At 59.0% G+C, this 26,861-nt stretch overlaps 1 protein-coding gene across 2 annotated transcripts in view; it reads right to left on the reverse strand.

Annotated features, from left to right (window-relative positions):
* The window catches only part of BICRA (BRD4 interacting chromatin remodeling complex associated protein), a 57,212-nt gene extending 32,019 nt beyond the window's left edge, over window positions 1–25,193 (reverse strand). For both annotated transcript variants that reach the window (XM_051989265.1, XM_051989264.1), the window contains exon 1: window positions 25,063–25,193. The gene's annotated coding sequence lies outside the window, so the exon portion shown is untranslated. The remainder of the gene's footprint in view (window positions 1–25,062) is intronic.
* Between the last annotated feature and the right edge of the window lie 1,668 nt (window positions 25,194–26,861).

Raw genomic sequence — 26,861 nt, forward strand, 5'->3', positions numbered from 1 at the left:
GGGACGCTCAACAAACGCACGCATGGACTCGCTGGGAGCGTGAGGTCTCCCCAACATTATCGGGGTCCCCCTGGGCAACTGAAACCCCGGTCCCTGCTTCTGCCTTGCCCCGGTTCTGGTGTTCCGCCACGGGCTGAGTTCACAAGTCCTTGGTAAGCAGCATTTGATGGCGGCAGACACTATCGTTGTGTTTTGGAATATAATGAATTTTTAAAAGAGAAATGTCTCCAAAATGTCTTTTAGAACACCGCCTGCCCGCCCTGGGGACGATGCCGTCCAAGGGCGAGGTTTGCTTTAGCGTTATCAAGAACATCCTTGCAAGCTGTGATACCTGCTCCTTCATCTTTCTGGCCTCAGTCTGTAAAATGGGGGAGTCGGGCCTGAAGTCCCTTCCTGCCCGAGACCCAGGCCATGAGTGAACCCTTGGGCTCCTCATCTATAAAATGAGCTGAAGGAAAGAGCAAATCACCAAGAAGACCCCAAACTGGGTCACAAAAGGTCAGCCACGATTCCGATGACTGAACGCCCCCCACACACACCACAGGATGGCTCGAGGAAGGTCACATGAGCATAGATCAAAACAGCCCGCATGCACATGGCACGCCAAGGTTTTCAGGACGCTTCACCACTGCCTGGAAGGGAGGTGCTATTACCATGCCCATTTTACAGAGGAGTAAACTAAGGCAGTCCTAGGTAAAGGGACCTGCCGGGGTCATGTAGTAAGTGCCTGAAGTCAATCTGAACTCAGGCCCAATGCTCTGAGCCATAGCTCAGGGAGGAAGGGAGGAAAGCGAGAATAAGAGAAAGAGGGAGGAAAGCAGAACAGCCGGCGGTGCTCCCCCCACCCTCACTCCCCTCCTAACAGCCTAGAGTCCCCTGCTCGGCTCAGGCTGGGGGTGGGGGCCAGGAAGTCTTCCCCAACATGCTCCGGGCCCGGGCGCTCCCCCTCCCCACTCTCCCCTTGGCCCCCGTCGGGCCATGTCTCAAGGAGTTTCATGGAAATCATTTCCAGACATTCCCTGAGCCGGAGCTGGAAGGAGGAGAGCAAAGGGGGAGGGGGTGGGAGGGTGGAGGGCAAAAACCAGATTGGAAGTGGAGAGAGATTAGGACGGGGGAGGGGCAGGCTGGCAAGGAGAGTGGGGGAGGGGGGAAATGGAAAGAAGGGACAAAGATGGGGGGATGGGGAGGGAGCAGGATTCTGGGAGGAGGAAGGAGCAAGGGAAAGAGGAGGGGGGAGAGGGCAGGATTCTGGGAGAACAGGGGAAGGGAAAAGGAGGGAGCAGGATTCTGGGAGGAGGAGGGGGGGAGGAAAGGCAGAAGCAGGGGAGAATTAAGCAAGGAAAGTCAGTGGCTAAAGGCACGCTGCAATTTTGGGTAGCCACGCTGCCTCAGTTTCCTTCTCTGCAAAAAGGATCCCCATCCCTACAGGGACTACAGTGATGATCTTCCACACTCTGAGGAACTGACAGCCTTTCTGTCCCAAAGGAGAAGCGGGGCCACACTGGCAGCCCGGGCCACACTCCGGGTGCTTTTCACTGCTTTTCCCAGTTAGCAGGGGAAGGGGGCGCACTGGGGAAGGACGGGCATTCCCACTAACGTGGAGTAGAAATCCTAGATTTGGGGGGGAGTGTGGGGAGGTCAGATTAAAAAGTCACTAAGGTCCCTCTGAGGGGCCCGGCTCCAGCGAGCCTCCCCCATCCCCCACCGGCCCAGTGGCTCGGGCTCGGTTCTCCCCGCTTCCCGGGGGCTCTGCCCTCCCTATCAGACACCCCCAAGTTAGTAGGCAGCAGACCTCCGGGGAAAGAGGGGCCTTATTCCCCACATGGAGGGCACTGTTTGCCAAGCGCTGGCACATGGTGCCGCCTTCAAAGCTACGATGGGGGGAGGAAGATTTGGTAAACGATGAAGGCGTCAGAAAAAAGGGGGCGGGGGAGCAGGCCTGGAGAGCCCCGGCCCACTGGGGGCACATCTGTAAAAGGGGGGGGGGAAGGGGCCGTGACTGGGGCACAGCATCTCCAGAGCCGACAAGAATTTGCAGAGAGCTCAGCTAGTCTCATTACCATTTTACAGATAAGGAAAACAGGCCCAGGAAGGTCAAGAGCTAGTGACAGCGCTAGAACAAGAGCCCAGGCCTCTGGGAGAGCCTACTGTGCCATGTTTTCTCCCTCCATGAGCTGGGGCCTGAGTTCAGATCCCTCCTCGGATAATTTGCGACCTCTTTTGGAGGGTTTTTCGGCAGAGGTACCAGAAGGCGTGGTCATCCCCTCCTCCGGCTCATTTTACAGATGAGGAAACTGAGGCAGCTGTCCAGGGTCACAGGGCCGGTCGATGCCTGAGGCCTTCCTGACTGGACGGCTACCCGGCTGCCTTGCTTCTTTCTTGTCTGTAAATCAGTCGCTTCGCTGTCCGGTGCCTCAGTTTTCCTCCATGTAAAATCAGGAGGCTAGACATGATCCACGGCGTTTAGGGTTCACAGAGCACTGTGGTACTTCTGTTACTCTACAAACTGATTGTCGTCCTCATCACGGCATCTCATCGGGTGGCCTCAAGGTCTCTTCCAGCTCAAAAAGCTAGGATTTCAGCATCCTACGGGCATGGGGTGGTGACTGCGAGTAGTGATCGCCCCATTTTACGGAGAAGGAAACTGAGGCTTTGGAGGCTGGCCCGGCCTGGGCATCGGGGCCCCGGATTCCACCCCACGTCTGCTGGCTTCAAGATCAGAGCGAGGAGGGCAAGCGGGAGGACAGAGAGGGGCTTGGGGAGGGGAGAATCAGCCTGTCCAAACAGGCCAACTCTGGCAAGAAGACCCCCCGGACCCCGTCCCGTGGGCTCGGAGCTTCTGGTGGGTGTGGGCCGGCTTTCTCCTTCTCCAGCAGCCTCCCGCCGGCTCCCTGGCCGAGGCTCTGGGATCCGGTGCCAGGGTCACTTCTGCTTTGCTGCAAAGGCCTGAGCAGACCGGCCAGAACACAGGCTTCCAGCCGCCGGCCCTCGGGAACACGATGACGCTCATAAAACTCCGGGCAGACTCTGCGGGAACAGCCGTTGGCTGGCAAGGTTTGAAACAAAGTGGCCTCGCCGGTGCGGGTGGGCGGGAGGGGGTCACCACAGCCTCCAGGAAGGCCTCGGGCCAAATCAGAGCCTCGGGGGCCAGCGGGGGGCCTCCGAGGGGCCCTCTGGCCTGCGCCCGAAGCCTCCCCAGACTACAGCTCAGGCCCGATGACAGAGCACTCACTCAGAGGCCGGAGGAACTGGGGTCAAACGTTCCCCAGACAGGCCCTCGCCAGCCTGGACAATTCGGCAAGCTCCCTCTCGAGCTCCCTTCCGGCTCTAGACCAACCTCCCAAGAAGACTCTCAAAGAGGGAGAATGTGCAGGCTCCCAGTGCAGGCTGGGCTACTGCCTCTGGTAAAGGAAAGTTTGGCTGGAGTCTTGTTTCCCGTCAGAGCGACTGCCGGCCGCCGGCCCCCTGCCCCCCGAGCCCAGAGCCATGCCCTGGTAACAAAACAGGAAAATAGCAGCCAGGGAAGCAGGTATGGGGCCCAGCGGGCCAAGGTATGGAACACTCTGCAGCCACAGCCCCCCCGAGAAATGAGAAGAGGGAGAGACGGAGAGACGGGAGCGAGAGAGACGCAGCCCAAGAGAAGAGAAAGAGACCAGCCTCTGAGGAAAGGCGGGAGCTGCCGCCCTCCTTCTCTGAGGAGCCGATCCCCAGGGCTCATTTGCTTCGTTTCCCCCTTCTGTTCTTGGCTGTCATTAAGAAGGGGTCCTCCCTCCCCCAGGCTCAGGCCTAATTCTGCCTTCCCATCCAATCCCATCTCTCCCTAACCTGACTCCCGGTTCTGGGACCAGAGAACAAGGACAGATCAGACTCCCCACGAAGCCCCGTTTACTACTGGAAGATACCTCCCCGTCCTGTCTCTCAGGGTTTCGGGGGCGCCTCATCGGCTGTCTCGTTTACAGCCAAAGCAGGGGGCCGGCCGCTCTCCCTTCTGAACTCTGGGCCTGCGCTCAGACCATCCTTCCCCCGGAATGGCCGCCTTCCCCGCGAGTCCCTAGCTTCGGTCTTCGAGTCAGAGATCTCCTCCTTCCCGACTCCTCTCGTACCGCAGCCCCAGCCTGGCCACTTGATCCTTCCCACGAAATCACGGTTTAAATCCACCGTGTATGTGCGAGGGGCCCAAAAGTCAGTGTGGTCTCAGGCTTCCAGATTTCACTGAGACTTCTCTGAGAGCGAGAGACAGAGACAGAGAGAGACAGGAGACAGAGAAACAGGAAGGAGAGACAGAAGAAATGAGAGTGAGAGAAAAGAGAGATGGGAGTCAGAGAGACAGAAAGAGGTTAAGAGATAACGAGAGTGAAAGAGACAGAGACAGAGATAAAGTAAGATAGGAGTGAGAGAAACAAAGAAAGGAAAGAGAAGAAACAGGTGAGAGACAGAGAAAGAAAGATAGGAGTCGAGAGACAGAGATTAAGAGATAAGAAAGTGAGAGACAGAGATAGGAGTCAGAGAAACAGAGAGAGGCAAGAGAGATACAAGAAACGAGAGAGAGAGGAGTCCGAGAGACAGAAGGAGACTAAGGAGAGTCAGAGAGACAGAGACAAAGTGAGATAGGAGTGAGAGAAACAAAGAGAGGAGAGAGACAGAAAGAGATATGGGAGTCCGAGAGACAGAAAGAGATTAAGAGAAGTGATGACAGTGAAAGAGGCAGAAAGTTAGAAGCAGAGAAACAGGAGAGAGAGAAGAAATGAGAGAGAGATAGGAGTCCAAGAGACAGAAGGAGACTAAGAGAAGAGAGTGAAAAAGACAGAGACAGAGACAAAGTGAGATAGGAATGAGAGAAACAAAGAGAGGAGAGAGACACAAGAAATGAGAGACAGAGAAAGAGATATGGGAGTCAGAGAGACAGAGATTAAGAGAAGTGATGAGAGTGGAAGAGGCAGAAAGATAGAGAAAGGGAGGGACGGAGGGTATGTGTGTGTGTGTGCGTCTCCCCACCTCGATACAGAATTTTGCACTTATGTCTCAGTCCCCGTGGTTCTCTCAGAGTGAAAGCAATCTGGGGGGCAGCCCCCCAGAGCCCGGGAGGGAGAGCCGTCCCCGCTCTAGGAGCTGAGGGTTTAATTCTGCCCCAGAGGGCCCAGGACGCAGCAGACCCTGGGTCAGGCCAAGTTGAGTAACAGCTTCCATTTGCGTAACGCTGGCTCCCTTCTCCGAGAGGGATGAGATGTTCCTCGTTACCCTTGTTTTGCAAAGGAAGGAACTGAGAGTCTCACTTGACACTTGGGAGAAAATGAGGCCCAGAAAGGGAAGAAATGTAGCCCACGCGTGCGGGGGGAGGCTCTGTTTGGGTCAGTTATCCCACTTAATTCGGCATCTAGCAGGCGCTTCCCGGGTCTGCCGCCCCGTGCTAGGATGCTGAAGATCCAGAAGCACAGAGAGCTGGTCCCCGGCCCTCCAGAAGGAAACGTGGATGTAGAGAAGGAAGTAATGGGAGCCTCTGGAGCCCTGGAACAAGCAGGGGATTCCATGGGGGTGGGGAGGGGGCCACCATAAGCATGGAGGTGGGAGATGGACTCAGGTGCTGCCCTATGGGGATCCTAAGTCACATTTCCACAGGGCTACAAGGATGCTCTCCCCATAACAGCCCAGCGAGGTCCACAGCAGCTAGCCAACGCTGAACAAGAGTCGGGAAGCCTGACGTGCCCTGCCTGGGGTCACACGGCCAATAACGGCGAATCAGGGTTTGAATCCAGCTTCCAGCTTCTGCTTACAAAATTAGCCTTCCAGTCCCTCCTGCACAGGTTATCCATTCACCTGTGGGTCCCCTGCTCCCGGCGAGGCTCAGGAAACAGCTCCGACTCCCTCCCGCCTTCTGGAACTTGACAGGCCGGTCCCACCAAACAGACCCAACCTTCGGCCCCGGGTTTTGTCCCTCCGCTCCAGCCAAGCCGGTCTGGTCTCCTTCCCCCGAGCCGAGCTGAGCCCCCCCCCCCCCCCAACATGCTTCTGCACACCTGGAATGCCCCCTTCTCTCCTCCACTCAAACCTCACCCACGACCGCTCGCTTCCCGGCTCTGACCTCCCCGGGGGGAGCCAGCCAGCTCTGCTCTGCCCACAATTAGGTCCTGCAAACTTCTCAGGTTCTTTTCCATCTGCATCAAACCTCCAGCTTCTCTGCCCCAGGCGGGCACGGAGTAGGGGGCCACCTCCATAACCCACCCCCCCCAACCCCCCAGCCAAGCCCGGAGCTTCTGGGAATCGGGGGCCACCTCCTATATTGCCTTTGGCTCCCTGACAAAGCTGATTTTTGGAGGAGGGAACATTGTTGCGCCATCACAAACGCTGGATGTGAGGAATCCAGAGAAACACGCCGGGCCCTGTCTGAATGGGCCTAGGGCTACGAGAGGAGAACCGCGAAAGAACGTAAACAGAAACAAGGCTCCCAGGCAGCGCCGAGCGAGGAAATGACATTGTCCCCTCCCGGTAGCCAGTGGGGGGACGAGGACACAGAGTGCGGCGTGCAAAGGAGCTACTTTGTCGTTGGTTTTCATTAACTGATACTTATTATATCATCTGTAAATAACCGTATTAAGATATGACGAATAATTAATAAAATTAAGGCTAAGAGCTAATAATAAAGTGGTTTAAAATACAAGACACATCCATAAGACTAATCACTGGCACTTCAAGGGCTCATTAGAGTTTGCCCAGTACCTCATGTACAGTAATGCACTGGAGCCAGATGACCACTCCGGCAGGTAGATGTTATTATCCCCATTTTACAGATGAGGAAACTGAGCGCCAAAAGGGGGAAATGACTTCCTCAAAGGGTCCCAGAGCCAGCACGAGTCCAAGGCCAGATTCAAACTCAGGACTGACCAGAGCACTCGGACCACTGGGCCGACCGAGCTGCCGCCACTCAGAGCTGGGAAGGGTTTGCGGAAAGAAGTCTGAGCGCCGGCCCTGGAGGCCGGCCATCCCGGCCCCGCTGCAATCAGATGCATGGCCAAGAGGGCCCGTGGGGGAGGTGAGCACCGGCAGAGATGGCGGGAATCTCACCTGGCTACGTGACTCTGGCCAAGTCCCTTTCCCCCTGGGCTCCGGGCCTCCTTGGGCCAAGTCTTAGACACAGCTCCATCAACCCCCCCCAACTCCTGGGGAGAAGTCGGAACCCCGTGGGAATGGGGCCCGTCACCCGCCTGCGCCTTCCCAGGATGCTGTCAGGGAGTCTCCAGACAGACGCCGAGTTCCCATGCCAGCACTTTTTATTCAATTACCGAAAGCAATCACCAGCTCCACCTGCGCGGCTGTCTGCCTCCGAACGCGAGACATCAAAGAGCAGGAGCTGGCTCCATCCGGGATGGCAGCTCTGAAACGCTCCGGAGGCCCCGGGAGGGAGACGGAGCTGGAGCGAGCCCCGGGCCTATGTCCCCCCATCATACACCTAAAGAGGCGGGAGACCCCGAGGGTCGCGCCCCCACCCCCTCCCAGCCAAGGCAATCCTTCCCCACCACGCTGTGGCACCCCTGGAACGCCCCGCCTCCTCCCACAGCCAAGCTCCTGGTTCTCACCTCCCAGACAAGGGAGCCGCCATCTCGGTTCTGCCCAGGTACAGGTCCTGCTGCTGCTGGCCCCCACCCCGCCCCCCGGGGCACCTCGTGCCCGTCAGGGCGATCGGTCCCAGGGAGGCTCCAGCCGGGACTCAGTCATTTGGCATTTATTCAACACCTGCTGTGGGAAAGCCCCTGCCAAGGCCCGGAGGCCTGGAGAGAGACCACAAAATCGGCCGCTACGTCCGGATCATCTCTCCTCCCGGAGACGCGCCCGCTGCAGCGAGGCTCCCCCGGAGCCTGGGCCCAGCCTTCGGGAGCCTAGGACGTGGCCCCGGAGGACGCGGACGTACGCAGAGGAACAGAGGCCATCTGGGACCCCCTCCCGGGCTCACATGACAGCCGGGCGGCACAAGGGCAGAGGGTTGGGGGCCTTAGCCCAGGAAGACCCGAGTTCAAATCAAAACACACCAAAAACGAGCATCTCCTGAAACACCTCCCGCCAACGCGATTCGCGCTTCTCTGGCTTTCACTTAGCGTTGCTTCCGCTTGTCGTCACGTCCGCAAAGTGCTCAGGAAAGTTTAAAGCGCAAACCGACGTGAGCACGACGACTAATTTGTTGCTACCGCTATTACTACCAAGGCTCCAGAGACTCAATCGTCAGAAAACATTACGCGGCCTCAGAGCCAGACACAAAGTCGGAGGGGCCAGACTCGTGTCCTTCCTCGGCAGCACTGAGGGCTGCATCCCTGGGGGGAGGGGAAGAAGAACATTTACTGAGTGCCTACTGTGTGCCAGGCTCGGGGTAAAAACCCCTTGCAAACCTTCCCCTTGGGAAGCCTCTCGCCCTCGGTGTCCCGGGGCACCGGGGACGCTCTAAGTTGCAGAGAAGGTGCCGGCCCGCACCGGGAGGTCCGTGTCCTCACCTGGGATGTCGCAGCGATAGCCAAGGGCCAGCCCCCATCCCCCAAAGCACTATGGGAGCCCCATGATAACTAGTGCCCGCTGGTGCACATTTACCTCAGCGGGCAGCGACTCCCGAAAACCAAGATGATGACGCTCGGCTGGACAGGGCTGGACTCGCCGGAGCCGCCAACTTGCTGCCCACGGCAACCTGGCGAGACTCACGAAGAGACGCAGAGGGAAGTCAGCAGAACCGGGAGAGGCCGGACGACTCCGTCCGGGGGACGGCCCAGGGAGGAAGCTGAGCGGAGACGAGCAACGAGCAGTGGTGCTCCCAGGAGCACCGGCCTCCGCTCTGGAGGCAGCGCGCAGGCGGGACTGGCTGTACAGTGCTGGGGCGAGCCTGAACGGCAACAGAGGTCTGGGCACAGGCCCTGGAGCCAAATCCAGCTGCATGACCCTGGACAAGTCACTTAACCCCACTGAGGAAGGAAGGGAAGGAAGGAGGAAAGGAAAGAAGAAAGGGAGGAGAGGAGAAAAGGAGGAAGGAAGAAAAGAAGGAGGGAGAAAGAGAGGGAAGGAGGGAAGGAAGGAGGAAAGAAAGGAAGAACGGATGGAAAGGAAGAAGGAAGGAAGGGGGAAGGAGGAAGGGAAGGAGGGAAGGAGGAAAAGAGAAAAAGAAAGGGAGGGAGAGAAGAAGAGAGAAAAGGAAGAACAAAAGAAGGGAAAAAAAGAGGGAGGGGAGAGAGAGGAAGAAAAAAGGAGGGATGAAGGGAGAGAGAAAGAAGGAAGGAAGGAAAAGAAAAAAGAGAGAAAGAGAAAGACCGGTTCTCTGAAGTCTTTCAAACTCCCTCTTCTGACCAACCTATTTGTTGTCGGGTAATATTCAAGAACCCAAAGACGAGGAGCACTGTCGCGGGAGGAGTCTCCCACACCGAGCCCCTAGCGACCACCCATCGTAGATGGGCTGACAATCTCAACAATGAAAGGAGACAACTTCCGACCAATCGGCCTCACAGCCGGTGGGAGAATCCCCTCTCCTTGCACCTGGCTCAGGATGTCCAGGGACGGGAAGTCATTCCTTTCTGGGGCACCCCGCTGGGCAGGTCTAGAAAAGAGGCAGCTGGGAGTACAGGGGATAGAGCAGCAGAGTCAGCAAGACCCGAGTTCAAATCCAGCCTCAAACATTTACTAGGTGTATGACCCCTGGCAAGTCACTCAACCCTGTTTGCCTCAGTTTCCTCATCTGTAAAATGAACTGGAAAGCTACTCCACTATCTTTATCAAAAACAAATTTAAAAAAGAGGGAAGGTCACAAAAAAAAAATTGGACATGACTGAATAATAACAAAAGCCATTAGAAGAGTTTACATTTTCTTTAAAAAAGGTCAGATCAGCAAGGAACTTGTAATCACTTGCTGTTCAGGGGAGGGAGGGAGAAAAATGGGGAACGTGAGGTTTTGCAAGGAAGGGGGAATAAAGCATCCTCGCGTGTACTTTGAGAAATGAAAAGCTTGTATTAAAAAACTGTACAGGCAAGAAATAATAAAGGCTCGGATGATCTCTTTAAAAAAAAAAAAAAAGTCAAATTAAGGAAGTCATTGTTACTATTCAGACAGAGCAAGGTCGGGGCTCTGGGAGAGCCGCATTTGGAAGCAGAGGGAGAGGGTTCCGATCTATAGCAGTAGGATGCGGGGCAGGGCACGGGCCTCTCTCAGTCGCACGGCCCTCCCTCCCAGATCCACGTCTGCGATGCTGTAAGTCACACCATCTCTCTGGACTTTGGTTCCCTCCTCTTGAGAAGGAGGGGATTGGGCTAGATGGGCCCCAGATGCGGCCCAGCTCTAAATCTACGATTAGGTGACTGGGCCTGGCTGGCTGGGGCCCGGTGAGAGACGGCTGGCCCCGGCTAGAAAAAAGCCTTCGTGTTAATTCACTAAAGCCTCATTCACACAACCAAGGTAATTAAATTATCAGAACGATTTAATTCATTTTGAGCAGCATGGATTAGAGAGATTCCACAGATCCTACAAAGAGCGGGATCACTCTCACGGTCCTCAGGCTCTGCCCTGGGCCTGGGAGCTCCCAGGAGGCCGCAGGGATGCTCGGACACCAACCCGTCCTGCATCCGCAAAGTGCCCGGACCGGGTCCTCCAACGGAAGCTTCCGGGCTTGGGTGGGTGAGAATCTGGAGGCGCCGTGAGCTTCAGGGGAAGTGCAGGATGTCCCTGCTCCCCGGGGAGGCCCCTCCCCCCCAGCAAGAGCTTGGGGCACCTGGAGCTCACTTCCTTCCCCCCAGCCGCAGGTGAAAACCCTGTGAGCGAAGGCCCTGATACCATCATCATCGCCATCCGGCTGCAGCGGCAGCTGGATCTGTCTAAAGCACTTTCATATCCGGCAGCTGATGTGATAAACTTGACAGTTTAAGCCTTTTCTGCAGGATCTGAGGAGATAAGGACTCCGTGCCTTCTCGGGCCCATTTTACAGAAGAAGAAACTGGAAGGGAAGGGAGAGGACAGGCGTGCCCCACGGGCAGCGCCACCGGGATGGCGCAAGGGGGGCTTAAAAAGGCCCAAGCCCGGAGCAGAGAGAAGGAGCGATGGGGAGGGCACTTCCAGTCTGAACCCCACCTTTCAGGCGCAGAGCTGGAGACCTCGCCCAAGGTCACCCCGGTGGGATCCGGCCTTCCCCATCGTTGGAGACTCCCCGAGTCCCCCCCTCCCAGGCAAAGCTGGGACACACAACCACACAAGGGACACACAACTACACAAGGGACACACAACTACACAGCACTTCCCACAAAATACAGTCAGATCGAATCAACTGAAAAACATCAAGTGCTCTCAGGCAGGCCCAACGGACAGAACACTACTGCCCAAACTAATCCACTTATTCAGGGCCGAGCCGAGCAAACTCCCGAGAAATCACGTTACCGAGAGAGGACAAATAACAACAAAGTTCATCCGGGAGAACAAAAGGTCAAGAATTTCAAGGGAATTCATGAAAAAAAAGGCCAACGAAGGTGGCCAAGCTGTGCCGGGCCTAAAACTATATTACAAAACAGCCGTCGCCGGGCCCGTCTGGGACTGGCTAAGAACAGTCTAATGGATCCGTGGAAGAGGTCAGGTTCACAGGACAAAATAGCCCCAAACTATAGCAATCTAGTGTTTGACAAACCCAAAGATCCCAACTTTGGGGATAAAAACTCATTATTTGACAAAAACTGCTGGGAAAACTGGAAGTTAGTGTGGCAGAAACAAGGCACGGACCCACACTTAACACCAAGATTAGGTCAAAATGGGTTCAATGATCTTGGCATAAAGAACGAGATTATAAATAAATTAGAGCATAGGAGAATTTACCTCTCAGACTGTGGAGGAGAAAGAAATTTGTGACCAAAGAAGAACTAGAGACCATTATTGGTCACAAAATAGATCATTTGGATTATATCAAGTTAAAAAGCTTTTGTACCAACAAAACTAATGCAGACAAGATTAGGAGGGAAGCAACAAACTGGGAAAACATCTTCACAGTTAAAGGTTCTGATAAAGGCCTCATTTCCAAAATATAGAGAGAATTGACTCTAATTTATAAGAAATCAAGTCATTCTCCAATTGATAAATGGTCAAAGGATATGAACAGATAATTCTCAGAGGAAGAAATTGAATCCATTTCTAGTCCAAATCACTATTGATCAGAGAAATGCAAAGTAAGACAGCTCTGAGACACCACTACACACCTGTCAGACTGGCTAAGATGTCAGGAAAAGATAATGACGAATGTTGGAGGGAGGTGGGAAAACTGGGACACTGATGCATTGTTGGTGGAGCTGTGAACGGATCCAACCATTCTGGAGAGCAGTAGGGAACTACGCCCAAAGAGACTCCCTGGTTTAAATTCCCAGTAGAGTAGCCTGATCCAGATTGGTTTCTCCATATGTAAGTACAGAGAATGATGACAGATCCCTCCAAGCTTTAAGCTGATGAGCATAAGCTCTTCCCCCCTCAACCCCCCAGAAATGGTTATTATTCACTCATTTCGTCGGGTGAGATTCTTCCCAATCCCATCTAAGGGTTTTCTCGGCAGAGACACTGGATGTTTGCCATTTCCTTCTCCAGCTAATTTGACAGATGAGGAAACTGAGGCACACGGGTTAAAGTGACAAGTCACATAAGTGGTGTCTGAGGCTGAATCTGACCTCGGATAGTCCCGATACCAGGCCCGACGCGCCCTCCGCTGTACCTCCCAGAGCTGCCCAGTGATCAAGGATGAAGAGTGGGAGAGAAAGAGAAGAATGGGTGGTAAACCAAACCGGGTTCAGAGGGCCTGGCAAAGCAAAAACTCTGCCCTGGTGGGAAAACAAGCATTTATTAAGCGCCTACTACATGCCAGGCAAACTCTTTATAAAGCGCGTGCCTGCTTTTTCGCTAAGCGAACGTGATTTTTTTTTTAGGCTGGGCTAGGATCCCCTAATGAGGACAGCAGCCATTAGTTAAATAAACAAGCCAAAAAAAATTAAAATTAAATCTCCGCCTCCTCCAGGACCAGATGTTCTAATGTAAATGAATCCTGAAGTTCCTTGTTATGGAAATGGTCCATGAGGCAGCTCTCGGTGCTGCAATCCCCAGAAATGGGGCCGAAGAGCTGGTGCTGGGGGGAGGGGGCGAGTGAGGGCACTGACTCTGGGGGGAAAGATCTGGGTTCGAGTCCTACCCCTGACCTCTGACCTTTACTCCCTGGCCTGCTTCCACGGGTCTGACTGAGGGAACTTCCAACTTCCACCTGGTGTGGCTGCTCAGGCCGGCGGGACCCCCCGTGGCCCCGTCTGGGGTTTCCTAGGCAAAGACGCTGGAGGCCTGGCCACTTCCCTGTCCAGCTCATTTTACAAAAGGGGAGACTGAGGTAACGGTGGGGAGTGACTTGTCCAGGGTCACCAGACAGGAAGTGCTGCTGAACCTCCCGACTCCAGATCAGCGCCCCCCCCCATTCCCCCCCTCCCCGAATATAAGCATAACCGCACCCAGACATGTAAAACAGCCCCAGGAGGGGCGTCCCGGGCCGGCTTGGTGCCTCCGCTTCCCAACTGGGAAAAACAAAGACCAGACGCCCCGCGACCCTTCCTGACCAGGCCAGCCCCTCCGGGGCCTCCGACAGCGGGGCTGGACAACTCGGAGCCCTGGGCCAGCTCCCCTGCCCCCAGCTCGGAGCCCCGGCCCTGCCGGCCTCCGACACTCACTCCGTCCCTGGCTCTGGGCCCAGGATCCTCCGGGAAAGAGGCGGGCCTGGATCCCGGCCCCGACGCTCGCTGACCCCGGGCCTCAGTTTCCCCTCTCAAACTGAAGCCTCGGTGCTCCTTGGGACCCTGAGCCCCTGAGCTCGCCCCCCCCCCCGGGCCTCCGGCCAGGACCGGCTCTGCCTCCGCTGGCCTTGGCCGCCCCTCAAACCCTCCCAGTGGTGCCCGGGCACAGTCTGCCAGGCGGCTGCGATCGTTCCCAGGGGCAGCGGGGGCTGCAGCCAGTCTGCGTCCTGGACGCGGCCCTCGGGGCCTCAGTTTCCCCATCTGTGAGCTGAGGAGGTTGGACGAGGTGGTCCCGGGCCCCTCTTCCAGCTCCTCCGCCGAGATCCCAAGTGAGTCGGGGCCGAGTGAACGGGCTCAGAGCGCCCAGCACACAGCAGGTGTTTAATAAACGCTGACAGACGGAGCCTTTCAGTCTTCCTTCAAGTCCCAGCTAAAGCCGCCCCCTTCTCCGGGGCTTCTCCCAGCCCTGCTGATCGTCTCCAATTTATCCTGGCTGTAGCTTGTTAGTCCCCAGCTGCTTCTGCGTGGGCTCTCCCCCCAGCAGCCCGTGGCTCCTGTAATTCCCCGAACCTGGCACAGCGCCGGGCACACAGTAGGTGCCTAATCAATGTTTATCGGCCAGTAAGGCACATCCAAAGCAGATTTAGACTCTCCCATCTCCGGGGCCCGCTCTGACTGCTGGATTCACTGCGGAGAGGGGGGCTGGGAAGCCAGGGTAGGCCTCGACTTTGGCCCCCGGCCCCTGGCCCGGAGGAAAGGGTTCCAGCACCAGCCCCCACCCCCAGGATCGCCCCCAAGGCTCTCCCAGCTCAGCCAGCTGGGGACCCCCAAGTTATCCTGAGGGGCCCCGCAGCCCTTAGACACCAGGGAATGGGAGCTGAGCCCCCCAAACTCCCTCCAGGCAGCCCCTGAGGGCCTTGGGCAGTGGGGGAGGGAACTCCCGGGGTCAGGAGTAAACAATGGGGGGCAGGGTGGGAGTGGGGGCTCCGGAACTAGCCTGAGGTCAAAGATAAAAGGCCAGAGTTTGGGCAGGGTCGAGTTTGTGGATTCCCAAAAGTCAGTTTGTGGATTCCCAAAAGTCAGTGACCCCGGGCCTCCCACAGACACCCAAATATTTGGGGGCAGTGCTTCCCAAATGCTAATCGGCCAATTAATAAGGGGCAGGAACAAAGGGGGGCCCTTGGGAAAGGTTAAACAAATTGGGGCACCTGAATACTGCTCCCAGAGCCAAAACAAACAGCGGAGAAGGAAGGGGGGGAAGGAGGAAGGGGGGGAAGGAGGGAAGGGAGGAAAGAGAAAGGGGGGAAGGAGGGAAGGGAGGAAGGAGGAAGGGGGGGAAGGAGGGAAGGGAGGAAAGAGAAAGTGGGGAAGAAGGGAAGGAGGGAAGGAGGGAAGGGGGGGAAGGGGGGAAGGGGGGGAAAAAGGGAAGGGGGGGAAGGAGGGAAGGGAGGAAAGAGAAAGGGGGGAAGGAGGGAAGGAGGGAAAGCAGGGAAGGGAGGAAGGAGGAAGGGGGGGAAGGAGGGAAGGGAGGAAAGAGAAAGTGGGGAAGAAGGGAAGGAGGGAAGGAGGGAAGGGGGGGAAGGGGGGGAAGGGGGGGAAGGGGGGAAGGGGGGGAAAAAGGGAAGGGGGGGAAGGAAGGAGGGAAGGGAGGAAGGAGAAAGGGGGGAAGGAGGGAAGGAGGGAAAGCAGGGAAGGGAGGAAGGAGGAAGGGGGGGAAGGAGGGAAGGGAGGAAAGAGAAAGTGGGGAAGAAGGGAAGGAGGGAAGGAGAGAAGGGGGGGAAGGGGGGGAAGGGGGGAAGGGGGGGAAAAAGGGAAGGGGGGGAAGGAGGGAAGGGGGCTTTGTCAAGCCCCTAAGAGCCGCACTGAGCTAAGTTGGGGCTTCCCGAACGTTATGTCAGGGAGCTGGGGAAACTGAGGCAGAGCTTAAGCGGCTTGCCCAGGGTCACACAGCCAGCGAGCGCCGAGGCTCTCCCGACTCCGGCCCGGAGCTCTCCCCGCTGCCGCTTGGTTCCGGGCAGTTTTCCTGGCATCCCCCGGGTCTGGAGCAGCTCTCTCCTTCCACTACTCGCCTCTGGCTTCCTTTAAGTCTCCCGCGTCCAAAACCCGAGCGGCAGGAGGCTGATGAGCTCCAGTTTCTCTGCTGGCCCTATATCCTACAAGTGGGAGCCAGAGACCCCGGGATAAAGGCCCAGCCTCAGTTTCCCCTTCTATAAAGGGAAGCCCGGAGTGAGCCCCCACTGCCCTGGAGGAGAGGAGGGTGTAGGGGTCTGGCTGGGCGGGAAGGCGGACGGGGGGAGGGGGCTGGGACCCCCAGCGTCTGCCAGACGTTCATGGGCATCCTTTTGGGGGCTGCAAAGGTTAATGTGGCACTGAGACCTCTGGGACCCCCTCCCTCGGCAGGAGTGGGATGGGGGGGGCAGGCCCCGCTTCTCATTACCCTCGGGTCCCGGGCCGTTTCCCTAAGCCCCCCGTAAGTCTCCCCATGTTGGACAAGAGCCCCGGCCGGGCTCCCCTCGAGGTCTGGGGCCCCAGGCAGAGGGCGGCGGTGAGGGAGCTACAAACAAGCTGGCTCTGCCGGCAGGGAAATGGGAGCCCGGGGGCCGCCGTGGGGCCCCTCAGCTCCGGCACCCAAGAAGGTCCCGGCCCTTGGAGGGGGCGGAGCCCGAGCCGGCTCTGAATCCCCCGGGGACGTCTCGGTGGAAAGAGCGGGAACAGGTGGGACGCGCCCAGAGGGGTCCCGGGGGCGAAGAGTCCCAAGGCCCGGACAGCTCGGCGGGGGCGGGGCAGCAGGTGACAGGACGGCTGTGGGAGGGACTTCCCCACTTCCCGGCCACTAGAGGCCGCCCATGGAGGGAGGGTTCCCGCAGAGGCCGGGCCCGGGAGAGACCCCCGGGAGGAGCTGCTGGGGGGCCGAGTCTCAGGGAAGGCCCTGCCCACCAGAGCCCCCGGGACAGCGGGCGCGCCGCCGCCGCTCTTGTCCGGGCCCCTCCCTCGCTCTGCAGTTACTCTGGGTGCACTTAGCAGCCGCGGGCCTGCCTGCGGCTCCCACCCCGAGCGGAAGCCCCCCGAGGAAGCCCCCCGAGGACGCCCCCCGAGGACGCCCGGCTTCCTTCCTGTCCGGGCGCTCGGGGCCCTCCCCAAACATCTCCCAAACGGCGCCCGGACCGAAGGCGTTCCTCACAACGGAGCCAGACCCGGCGGGGGGAGGGGAGGGGCACGAGGCCGGGCCCCCAATCCCAGACCCACCGGGAGCGGTCAGCGCCAGGACCATCCCAGACCCGGATCCCAGAAGGACAAACAGAACAAAGAATCACAAAGGAACCGAGGACCCTGACAGAAAGACGCTGACGGAGCCCCAGAAATCTACCCCGGACTGTTACACACGGGCTGAGACTCGCCTCAGGAAGCTCAGAATCCAAGTCCTTCTCGGGCTCTCCGAGGGGTGAGACCCTGTGTCTGCCTCAGTTTCCTCATCCATAAAACGGGCACCTTCCTAGCATCTCCCTCCCAGTGGGCGAGGGCCCAGTCAGGCGACACACGAGTCTTCGGGCGCTCTGCACGCGCCGGTCACTGTTGTTGTCCCCGTTTTCGTCCAAGGCGGTCCTGCCGGAAGGGAGCCTGGATACGGGCAAGCCACGCCCCCTGCGACGGTCCCTCCCGTAAAAGGGGAACGGCTTCTCTCCCGGCTCCCCCGGCGGGAGGGTCCCGGAAAGCACGGGCAGCACCGAGCAGGGGTCAGGGCTCCCCGGGAAGGGCGGGCGCGGGGCCTGAGCCCCCCGGAACCCTCTCCCTAAGCGACCATTCAGTCCCCCCTTAGCACTCACGGAAAGGCCGCCCTCCCCCCCCCGCAGGTCCCCTCTCTCCAGGAGAGCGCTCGGCGGGTCCGCACCAGAGCCCCGGAGAGTCGGGCGCGTCCTGGCCGCGTGACCCTGGCGAGTCACCTTCCCGAGGGTGCCTCAGTTTCCCCTTCCATAGAATGGGGCCAGTAATCGTTCTGGGGACAGCGGCGTAATATTGTCGGGGGGAGAGAAGGTTCAGCTGCGTCCCCCCTCCCCATGATCCCAGAGCCTGCCTGAGAGCTTCCTTCTGGGGCTTTTCCTACAAGGAGAGCACGAGGAGGGGGGGCAGATGGGCCTTCCCACCCTTCGGCCCATGGCACGGATGGGGAAGCTGGGCCTGGGGAGGGGAAGGAGCTGCAGGAGCCCCCGGGGGCCCCCAAGAGAGCTCTCCCTAAGACCAAGGGGATGCGAGGGGAAAAGCGCAGAAATCAGAACTGGAGCTTCCCTGGGCTCGTCACCGGGAAGGGGGCGGCTGCGGGGGACCCGGGGCCGCCGATAACAGCCGGCTCGGCGAGAACCGAGGAAGGAAGATGCACAAAGCGTTCTTTCACCCGAAAGGGCCGGGGCCGGGGCCTGGGGTCAAGGGCCTCGGAGCCGGGCCTGAGAGGCCATTCCACAGACGGGGCAAACTGAAGGCCGCGGGAGAGGGAGCCGCCTGTCCCCCGCACAGGCCCCCGGAGCTGCCGGTCCCGGGACCCCGCCGGGGAGCCCGCACTAACCGCCGACTCCGCCGTTAAAGGGCAGGGGCCTGGCCAACGGGGGAGACGCCCCCTCCCCTTCCCCTACCGGGTCTCGCATTCGTAGCCTAACAGAGCTGGGGAAGGACCGGGCTCGCCGGGGCCCCCGAGTCCAACCCCTCCTCCGCCAGGGGGACCGGCTTAGGGAAGTGACTTACCCAGGGCGACCCCGCTGGCGGAGCGAGTCAGGACGGGGTCCCCTCGTCGGCCGCCGAGGCAGGGGGCCGGCCTCCTTCTGAGGTGCTTTTCAGCTTTAAAAGTCTAGTATCTGTTATCTGTGATCTAAGCGTCCAGCAAAGAGTACAGACAGTCCCGAGCCACGGGAGTTCAAGGGAAGGAGAGAGGGGGAGGGGAAACGGGTGGGAGGAGAGGGGAGAGAGAAGGGGGGGAAAGGAAGAAGTCAGGAGGGGGAGGGGAAGCAGCAGGGGAAAGAGAAAAAGAGGGAAAAGGAAAGAGGGGGGAAGGGAAAGAGAGGGAGGAAAGAGGAAAAAAAGGGGGAAAGAGAAAGAGGGGGGAAAGGGAAAAAGCAGGAAAGAGAAAGGGAGGAAAGGGAAAAAGGGGGAAAGAGAAAGGGGGGAAAGGAAAAAAAGGGGGAAAGAGAAAGAAGGGGGAAAGGGAAAAAGGGGGAAAGAGAAAGAAGGGGGAAAGGGAAAAAGGGGGAAAGAGAAAGGGGGAAGGGAAAAAGGGGGAAAGAGAAAGGGGGAAGGGAAAAAGGGGGAAAGAGAAAGGGGGTGGAAAGGGAAAAAGGGGGAAAGAGAAAGAGAGGGAGGAAAGGGAAAAAGCAGGAAAGAGAAAGGGAGGAAAGGGAAAAAGGGGGAAAGAGAAAGGGGGGAAAGGGAAAAAGCAGGAAAGAGAAAGGGGGAAGGGAAAAAAGGGGGAAAGAGAAAGGGGGGAAAGGAAAAAAAGGGGGAAAGAGAAAGAAGGGGGAAAGGGAAAAAGGGGGAAAGAGAAAGGGGGAAGGGAAAAAGGGGGAAAGAGAAAGGGGGAAGGGAAAAAGGGGGAAAGAGAAAGGGGGGAAAGGAAAAAAAGGGGGAAAGAGAAAGAGGGGGGAAAGGGAAAAAGGGGGAAAGAAAGAGAGGGGGGAAAGGGAAAAAAGAAGAGAGAGTTGCAGGGAAGGGGGAAGAGAGGGGAGAGAGACTGAGAGAGGAAACAGAAAAAGAGAAGAGGAAGGAGAAAGAGAAAAAGGAAGGGGGGGGAGAAGAGAGGAGGGGGAAAGAGAGGCAGAGACAGAGACAGGCAGAGAGACAGCGAGGACCCTGAGGGGCTAAGGGGGGGGAGAAGGGAGGGTCGGAGGCACTGGAAGGGTGTCCCAGGAGGAACAGCTGTAGGGGCAAAGGGCCTTCATCTGCTTTCTCTGAGAGGTCCCAGGGAGAAAAAAGGCCCCGGGGCCGGCCTCTGACACTGCGGCCAAGTCCCCGAATGTCTGAAACGCGATTCATTTTCTGTAAAATGGGCTCCTGCACGCAGGGAACCTCGGGGCGCCCGAGCTCTCCATTTTACAGATGAGGAAACTGAGGCCCGGGCCTTCGGGCAGGCTCTGTCCGGCGGGATTCTAGGCCTCCTGGGGGTAAATGGCTCCATAGCCCCGGGATGCACAAAGTGCTGCAGATGGAGCTTGAGGCCTCCCCCCGCAGGGACTCCTCCCAAGTTCAAATGCAGCCCCCGTAGCTGCCCCTGGGGGAGTCACTGCCCCCGAGCCAGAGAAGCCGCCCCAGTGTCTCCCCCACGGGCTGTGGGGAGAGGCCCACACGGAAATCTCCGGCCCCGCCAAGTGCTCCAAGCCCCGAGCGACGGCGACTGCGGAAGGGCCTCCCGGAGGCCCCGGCCTCCAACCACCTGCAGAGGACCAGGCCCGAGGACCCGGCGTTTACACAAACTTCCCCAGAGACAGTAACTCAGGCGCACAAGAAACTGAGGATGAGGGACCCGGGGCTCATTCAGTGTCGGGGCCAGGATCCGAACTCGGGCCCCCCGAATCCCGGCCCAGCTCTCCGCTAAGTGCTGAGGGGCTCAGGGCTGAAGGGTCACTCGCCAAAAGGTGAGCCTTTTCTCGGCCCCGAATGCTGGGGTTTGGGGCCTGGGCTGGAGCCCTCCCTGAGCCCCTTGGACGTCGGACTCTGGAAAAGTCACGTCGCGCCGGGCCCGGGGATCCGGACCTGGCTCAGACGCTTAGCAGCCACGTGACTCTGGGCCAGTCGCCTGCCCTGTTTGCCTCAGTTTCCCTACCTGTAAAACGAGCCGGAGGAAGGGGGACGCGTCTCTCTGCCGAGAAACCCCCAGTGGGGTCACGGGAGATCCAACAACAACCAAGTGCTTGTGTGGGCCGTCGCCTGAGAAAAGATCCCGGCCTGAAAGCACCGCCTCTCGAGACTGAGCAGGCCCCTCTCTCGGGGGACGGAGAACGCGGGTCCGAGCCGGGGGGCCTTTGGGGGCTGGGGACGAAGGCTGTGGCAGGTGTGACCCCGCTGACCGGGGCTCGGCCCCGACTCGACGGCGAGAGGCCGTGGTCAGACGCCCCCCGAGGAGGCCACGTCCGTCCCGCTGGAACCCGGCTCTGGCCCTCCCTCCCCCCGGGCCCGAAGCGCTAACAACTGCCAGGAAAGAAAATGCCATGTTTTCATGTTTCCAATTAACTCCCAGGCTCGGGGCTGTCCTCCGCACCCGAAGCCAAAGGGGATGCTGGGGGAAAGGAGGGAACTCTGCAGCTCCCCCTCGGAACGGAGGCCGAGAGCCTCCGAAGGGGCTCCCCCGGCCCAGCCCCCGCTCGGGGCCCGCCTGGCAGTCGGAACCGGGCTCAGGGTGACCTCCCGGGTCGCCCGCCGTGGCAGAGCCGCGACTTAACGGGGAGGGGGGAAAGAGATGCCCTTCCTGCCACCTGAGCTTCCTCCACCCCGCCAGGAGCTCGCCATCAGTTACAGTTCATTAGAAAGGGGCTCTGGGATCTCTCGGCAGAAGGCGAGCCCCCGGCCCCCCCCAAAAGGAGGCCATTAAGCCTTGAACAAGCGCGTGGGGGAGGCGTCTGGGTGGGGGTCAAGCCCGCCGCAATCTGGCTTCCCCTGCGCTCGCATTCCTCCTCCTCACAAATGCTACATTCCAGCCACATTCGCCTACGAAATATCTTCCAGTGGGGAGCCCTTCCCCCATGCACACACACAATGAAGCCCTCCCGTCTCCCACCTCCGCGCCTTTGCCATCAGAGATTTCCCCCGGAAGGGCCCTGAGGACTCCCGTCTCCCGTCTACAGGGGAGGAAACTAAGGCCGGGGAAGGGGCTCCCTTCAAGGCTCCCCCTGAACAAAGGCTGGCTCCTCCTGCAGCCCTCGCTCCTGGGGTTTGTGCTCCTTCCAATCTGGAGGCGACAGAATGGAAAGGAGAATCCTGGCCTGAGCTCGGGAGACCTCTCGAACCCGGCCTCCGCGACCTGGCCCAGTCATTAAAAAGCGTGCCTCGGTTCCTTCATCCGAAAACAGGTGCGCCGGACTCCCTGAAATCTGGTTCCGTGAGCCCCCCGGAGGCTCGGGGCGTTTCTTCCATTTACGTGCTCTCTGGGTGCGTCTCCCCAGGTCGGGCTTACGGGGGTAACTATTCCCTCTGGGTTTTTGCAGGCCGGTGTTAGTCAGTAGGTGTTTAATAGATGCTTGTTGAACCAAACTGAACTGGGGGCTGGGACTCCGGGCGCATCCCCTTCTCTCTGAGACCCGACGAGGGGCCCCCCACACTGGGGGAAACGTCAGCTCGGCCCTCACGGCGCGTCGGCGACGCTGATTTCCGGGGCCTTTGCTCTACGGGACGCCTGGGACGAGCCCCTCCACTTCCCTGGGGAGGAAGCTGAGGCAGAGCCGGTTCAGCCCCTGGCCCGGGCGGGTGCCCAGCACGGCTCTCTAAGCCCGGCCGCCCTCCGCCTTCGGACGGCAGAAAGCGCCCAGGATTTGGGGGCAGGGACGTGGGGACTCCGACAGCAGGAGTTGGGCAGATCACTTTATTTCTCCAGATTTCAACTTCCTCTTCCATAAACTGAGGTGGAAGGGACAAGGCCTGGACTAAAGGCTTTATTTCCAGGGTTCCTTCCAGCTCCAAATCCCTTAGGTGTCGCCCCAACCCCGCCACGGACAGATGCGTATCTGTGACTTCGGGTGACCAGGCGGCCGGGGAGAATTCGAGGCGTCCAAACCAGGGTCCTCCCCACACGTGACCAAACAGCCGGACACAGTCCCACACATGCTCACTTCACCCCTCCCAGGCCCAGCTACCTTTCCACCAGAGGGGTGGGGCGGGGCGACGGGACAGTGTCTGTCTGAATGGCCAATGCTTACCGGGGTTGGGGGCACAAGGGCAGGAGCACGCGGTAACCGGGGGAGCTCTCCCTCCCCCCCCCAACAAAACACTCTCCACGTGCTCCCAGCTGCCGAGAGGCTGCCAGCCTGGGCACGGGTGCAGTTCCTGCCAACCTTTGCCCCCTCCCCACCCAGCCCACAGAATCCTAGGGGACCTCGGAGCTGGAAGAGAACACGGAGAATCCGAAAGGGAGAATGGAGCCCAGAGAGGGGAACCAATTTGGCCCCAGTCACACAGGGGGAAGGCGTGACCCATGGAACTTTCTATACCAACTGCCACCTTCCTTCTGATGACTCGGATCATAACCCCCAAGGGGAAGGACCCCTCTGAGTCTCTCGGGTGCCCCCAGGGGCTCCTGACCCTCAGCCAGAGAAGGCTAGCTCCAAACCCATTCCCAGCAGGGTGACAGCTCAGGTAACTTTCCATTTTGTCCTTCCATTTCACTAAATGAGAAAAACAGCTGCCCCGAGACTCAGTGAGGGGAGGAATTGGGGGCACCAGAAAACCAAGAGACAAAGGTGTGGGGGAGGGGGCCTGAGGCCTGCCTCAGTGTCCCCAAGCTCTCTCCCACTCTAGGGAACGGGAGGAAGTCCGAGTGGGGGGAAGGCCTGGGAAGAGGCAGGGGAGTCACAGGTGTCCTGACACTTGGCTGAGAAATCCCCTCAAGCAAAAACCAAAAAAAAAAAATTAAAAGTTCCAGGAGAAGCCTCCCAGAGAGTCATGACAAAACCACTAACCACCCCCCCAAAGGAGCCGGTGAAGTTCTGCGGCTAAAGGCATAAATCACGGAGCTGGGGCTGGGGGCGGGGGCGCCCGGCCCGGTGGTCCGGCCTCGGACTCGGGGGGAGGCTCCCAGACACCTGTCCTCCTCCCCCTCCCCCTCGGCTCCCGGAGGGCTCCCCTCCCAGGCGGCCAAAATAAGCCTGCCAGGCCTGGGGGACCCACCCCAGTTTCCGAACTCCCCCCCAACTGAGGGGGGACGGGAGCTGTAGGAATCACAAAGAAAAACAAAGGCCTAAGTGAGGCTGGGGAAGCGGGGCGCCCCCCACCCCCCAGCGAGGAGTCCCTCCCCGCCCCCCCAGGTCAAGCCAGTCCCGCCGTGCAGTGCCCCCAGGCCAGCAGCAGCCGGGATTTCTCAGCGAGTCCTTCCTTCCCCCTCCCCCCAAGCGGGGCCATTCTCCAGCCCCACCGGGAAAGAGGCTCGGGCTCTGGGCACTACCCGCCGCTGCCCCGAATCCTCGGACTCCCCTCGGGGCTCGGGGACGGGGCAGGGAGAGGCGGCGGGGACCCAAAAAGGGACCGCCCGCCCGACTGGGCAGGGGAAGGGGAGCGAGGAGGCCACCGCTGGCTTCCAGGCCCAGACCCCAGGAAGGAGTTGTCAAACAAAGGTCACGGGAGGCTCGGGGATCTGGCCCCCGCAGCCCTGACATCTCCCCTCACTCAGTTCCCGAGGCCGTGACAGGGAGGGCCGGGACAAACAAAAACACTCGGCACTGGGCTCTCTCCCGTCCCCCCCTCCCCCCACTAGAAAACCCCTCAGGGGGTGACAAAGCTGAGGCTGGGGAAGGCAGGGGGAGGGGATCCAGCCCGGCCTCCCTTCCGATACACTTGGTACTCGGGTCCCTCAAGATTTCTCCCTCCCCTGGCAAGCCAGATTGGAGATGGGGAGGGAAGGAGAAAGTCAACTCATCTTATTGTTTGGGGGTGGAAGGAGGAGTTTATCCATCCTCTAAGGGATCCCTCCTCATCCTTCCGCCTCCCCCCAAATGTTCACGAGGGGCCCCGCGTTCCACCGAGCATTCTCGGTTCGGGGGCAGGGGGAAGGGGGGAGGGGAGGAGAGCGGGAGAGAGGTGAGGACGGCTCGCCACCTCCAACCGGGAAATCACTTCCCCGGTCCGGCCATCTAACGACTCACGCTCCCGGCTACCCCGCGCGCCCCCCTCCTCCCATTTCTTTCTCTTGCACCCCCAATTCGGGGGTGGGGGTGTCTGAGGGAGGATGAGGAGGGGGCCAGGGGGGTGGCTCGGGAGGGCACGGAGAGGGGAGTCCCTTTTCCCGCGCCCCCCTCCGCTCTCTCCCCTCCCCCCGGGCCGCCCGCCCGCCCGCCGCCCGATGGAACGTTATGTATCATTTTTCGGAAGCTCCATTGTGTGCCCGCCGCCGGGGCCGCCGCCGCCGCAGAGGGGGGCGGGCGGGAGGGCGCTGGGTTTGGGGGGGCCCCCCTGGCTCGGGGGAGGGGGGGAGGCTGTGAAAAGGCAGCAGCGCCGCTCCCGGCGGGGGGGGGGGGGGGGGCTCCCCCCCGGGCCCCCCCTGGCTCGGGCGCCCTGTCACAGCCCCGACTCGCAGGTAGGGAGAGTTAAGAGATTTAAAGAGAAATTGCTACATTGTAACAAACTCACCGTGATGTTTGAGCAGCCGTCGGCGCGGGGTCTCCGAGACGTCCCCGCACGGGCTGCACAGGGAGGACCCAGAGCAGGCCGAGCCGCCGGGCCGGTCAGCGCAGTGCCTGATCGCATGGCCGCCCGCCCGCCCCGGGCCGCCCCCCTCGCCGCCCCGCGGCCGCCGCCCGGGCCCAGCGCGCGCGCCGGGGACGCCCCCCGCCCGCCCGGGGAAAATTAAAGAAAAATTAAAATGCCGAGAAAAAAATCGTGCATGCTGCCCGTCCTCCTCCCCCCCCCTCCCCTCCCTCCCCGCCCCACGCCCCCGCCTCCCTCCGCCTCCCTCCGCCCTCGCGGGGGGCCGGGCTCCGAGCTGGCTCCGCCCCGCGCGGCCCCCGAGCCCGCCCGGGCCGCCGCGGGGACGGAGATGGCCCGCATCCCCCCTCCCCCCCATCTCTCGCTTCCGTGCCTTTGCACGAGCGGGCCCTCTCCCCCCGGCTCCTGCCGCCGGGCTCGGCTTGAACCCCCTTCCCTACTAGGAAGCGCTTAATAAATGTCTCTCTCCACCTAGCCTTTCTAATTCCTCTTCGCCCCGGGAGCCACAACTAACGGGGAGTGTCCTCCCTTCCGGCCCACTAAATGACTTTGTATTTTCTCGGTGAGGCGAGAGTAGGGATTATTGGGGTTCGCTTGGGGTCTCCGGCGAGCGCCTGGCGCCGCGGCCCTTAATAAAGGCTAATTGACGGACTAATGGACCTGCCAGCTGTTTACCCCAGTTCGTTAAGGGCAAGAGTTCCCTTATTGGGGGATGGGAGAATGTGTCCTCTCGGAGCACGTTTTAAAAGTGCTTTTCTAATTAGAAACTAGCAATCAAATCCTGATTGATGCCTTACTATGTACTAAGTACTCCGGGGGGGGGGGACTTAGAGGGGAAAAGGGGGGGGGTGGGGCGGGAGTCCTGCCTCGGAGAAGCTGACGTTCTGGATAACGAATTAGTGACAACATAAATCCAGGGTAGTTTTAGGAACGGGGAGCAAGGTCAGCGAGTGGAAGAGACGTTGTCGTTCCGTGGTGTCAGGTATGTCCGCCTCTGCGTGACCCCGCGTGGGGTTTTCTTGGCAGGGATGTTGGAAAGTGTGAAAAGATGAAGAAAAAACAGGGAAAGAGATAATAACTGAGAAAATAGCAGTTATTGTAACTGATACAGTGGGGAAAGTACGGACTGGGATTCAAATCCGCTTCTGATGATGAATTAACCCCCGTGTAGACTTGAAAGGTACTTCATTTTTCTGGGCCTCAGTTTCCCCTCCCCAAAAATAAATGTTTGAAATCTGGCAAAAAAAAAAAAGAAAAGAAAAACTTGGGTTTCTGCAGCAAGATAACTGTATAAATATGTATACATATATTGGATTTAACATATTTAACAAGTATTAGACTACCTGCTATCTAGGGGAGGGGGGAGGGGAGAAGAAGGAGAGGAAAGTTTGGAACAGAAAGTTTTACAAGGGTCAGTGTTGAAAAATTACCCATGTCTATGTTTTGTAAATAAAAAAACTTTAATAAAATAAAATTAAAAAAAGAAAAGAAAAGAAAAGCCTCAGTTTCCTGTCCTGCAAAAAAAAAAAAAAAAAAAAAAAGTTCAGAGGGGTCCAGTGAATAGAGCAATGAAGAAGACCCGAGTTCAAGTTCATCCTCAGAGGCTCCCTGTGATCTGTGTGTCATTGAGATAATAATAACCCCCACCTCCTGGGATTGTCACAAGCATCAAATGAGATAATATCTGTAAGTGATTAGCACAGACCCTGGCACACAGTAGGTGC

Source organism: Antechinus flavipes, chromosome 3, assembly GCF_016432865.1.
Source record: "Antechinus flavipes isolate AdamAnt ecotype Samford, QLD, Australia chromosome 3, AdamAnt_v2, whole genome shotgun sequence".
Taxonomy (NCBI): Eukaryota; Metazoa; Chordata; class Mammalia; order Dasyuromorphia; family Dasyuridae; genus Antechinus; species Antechinus flavipes.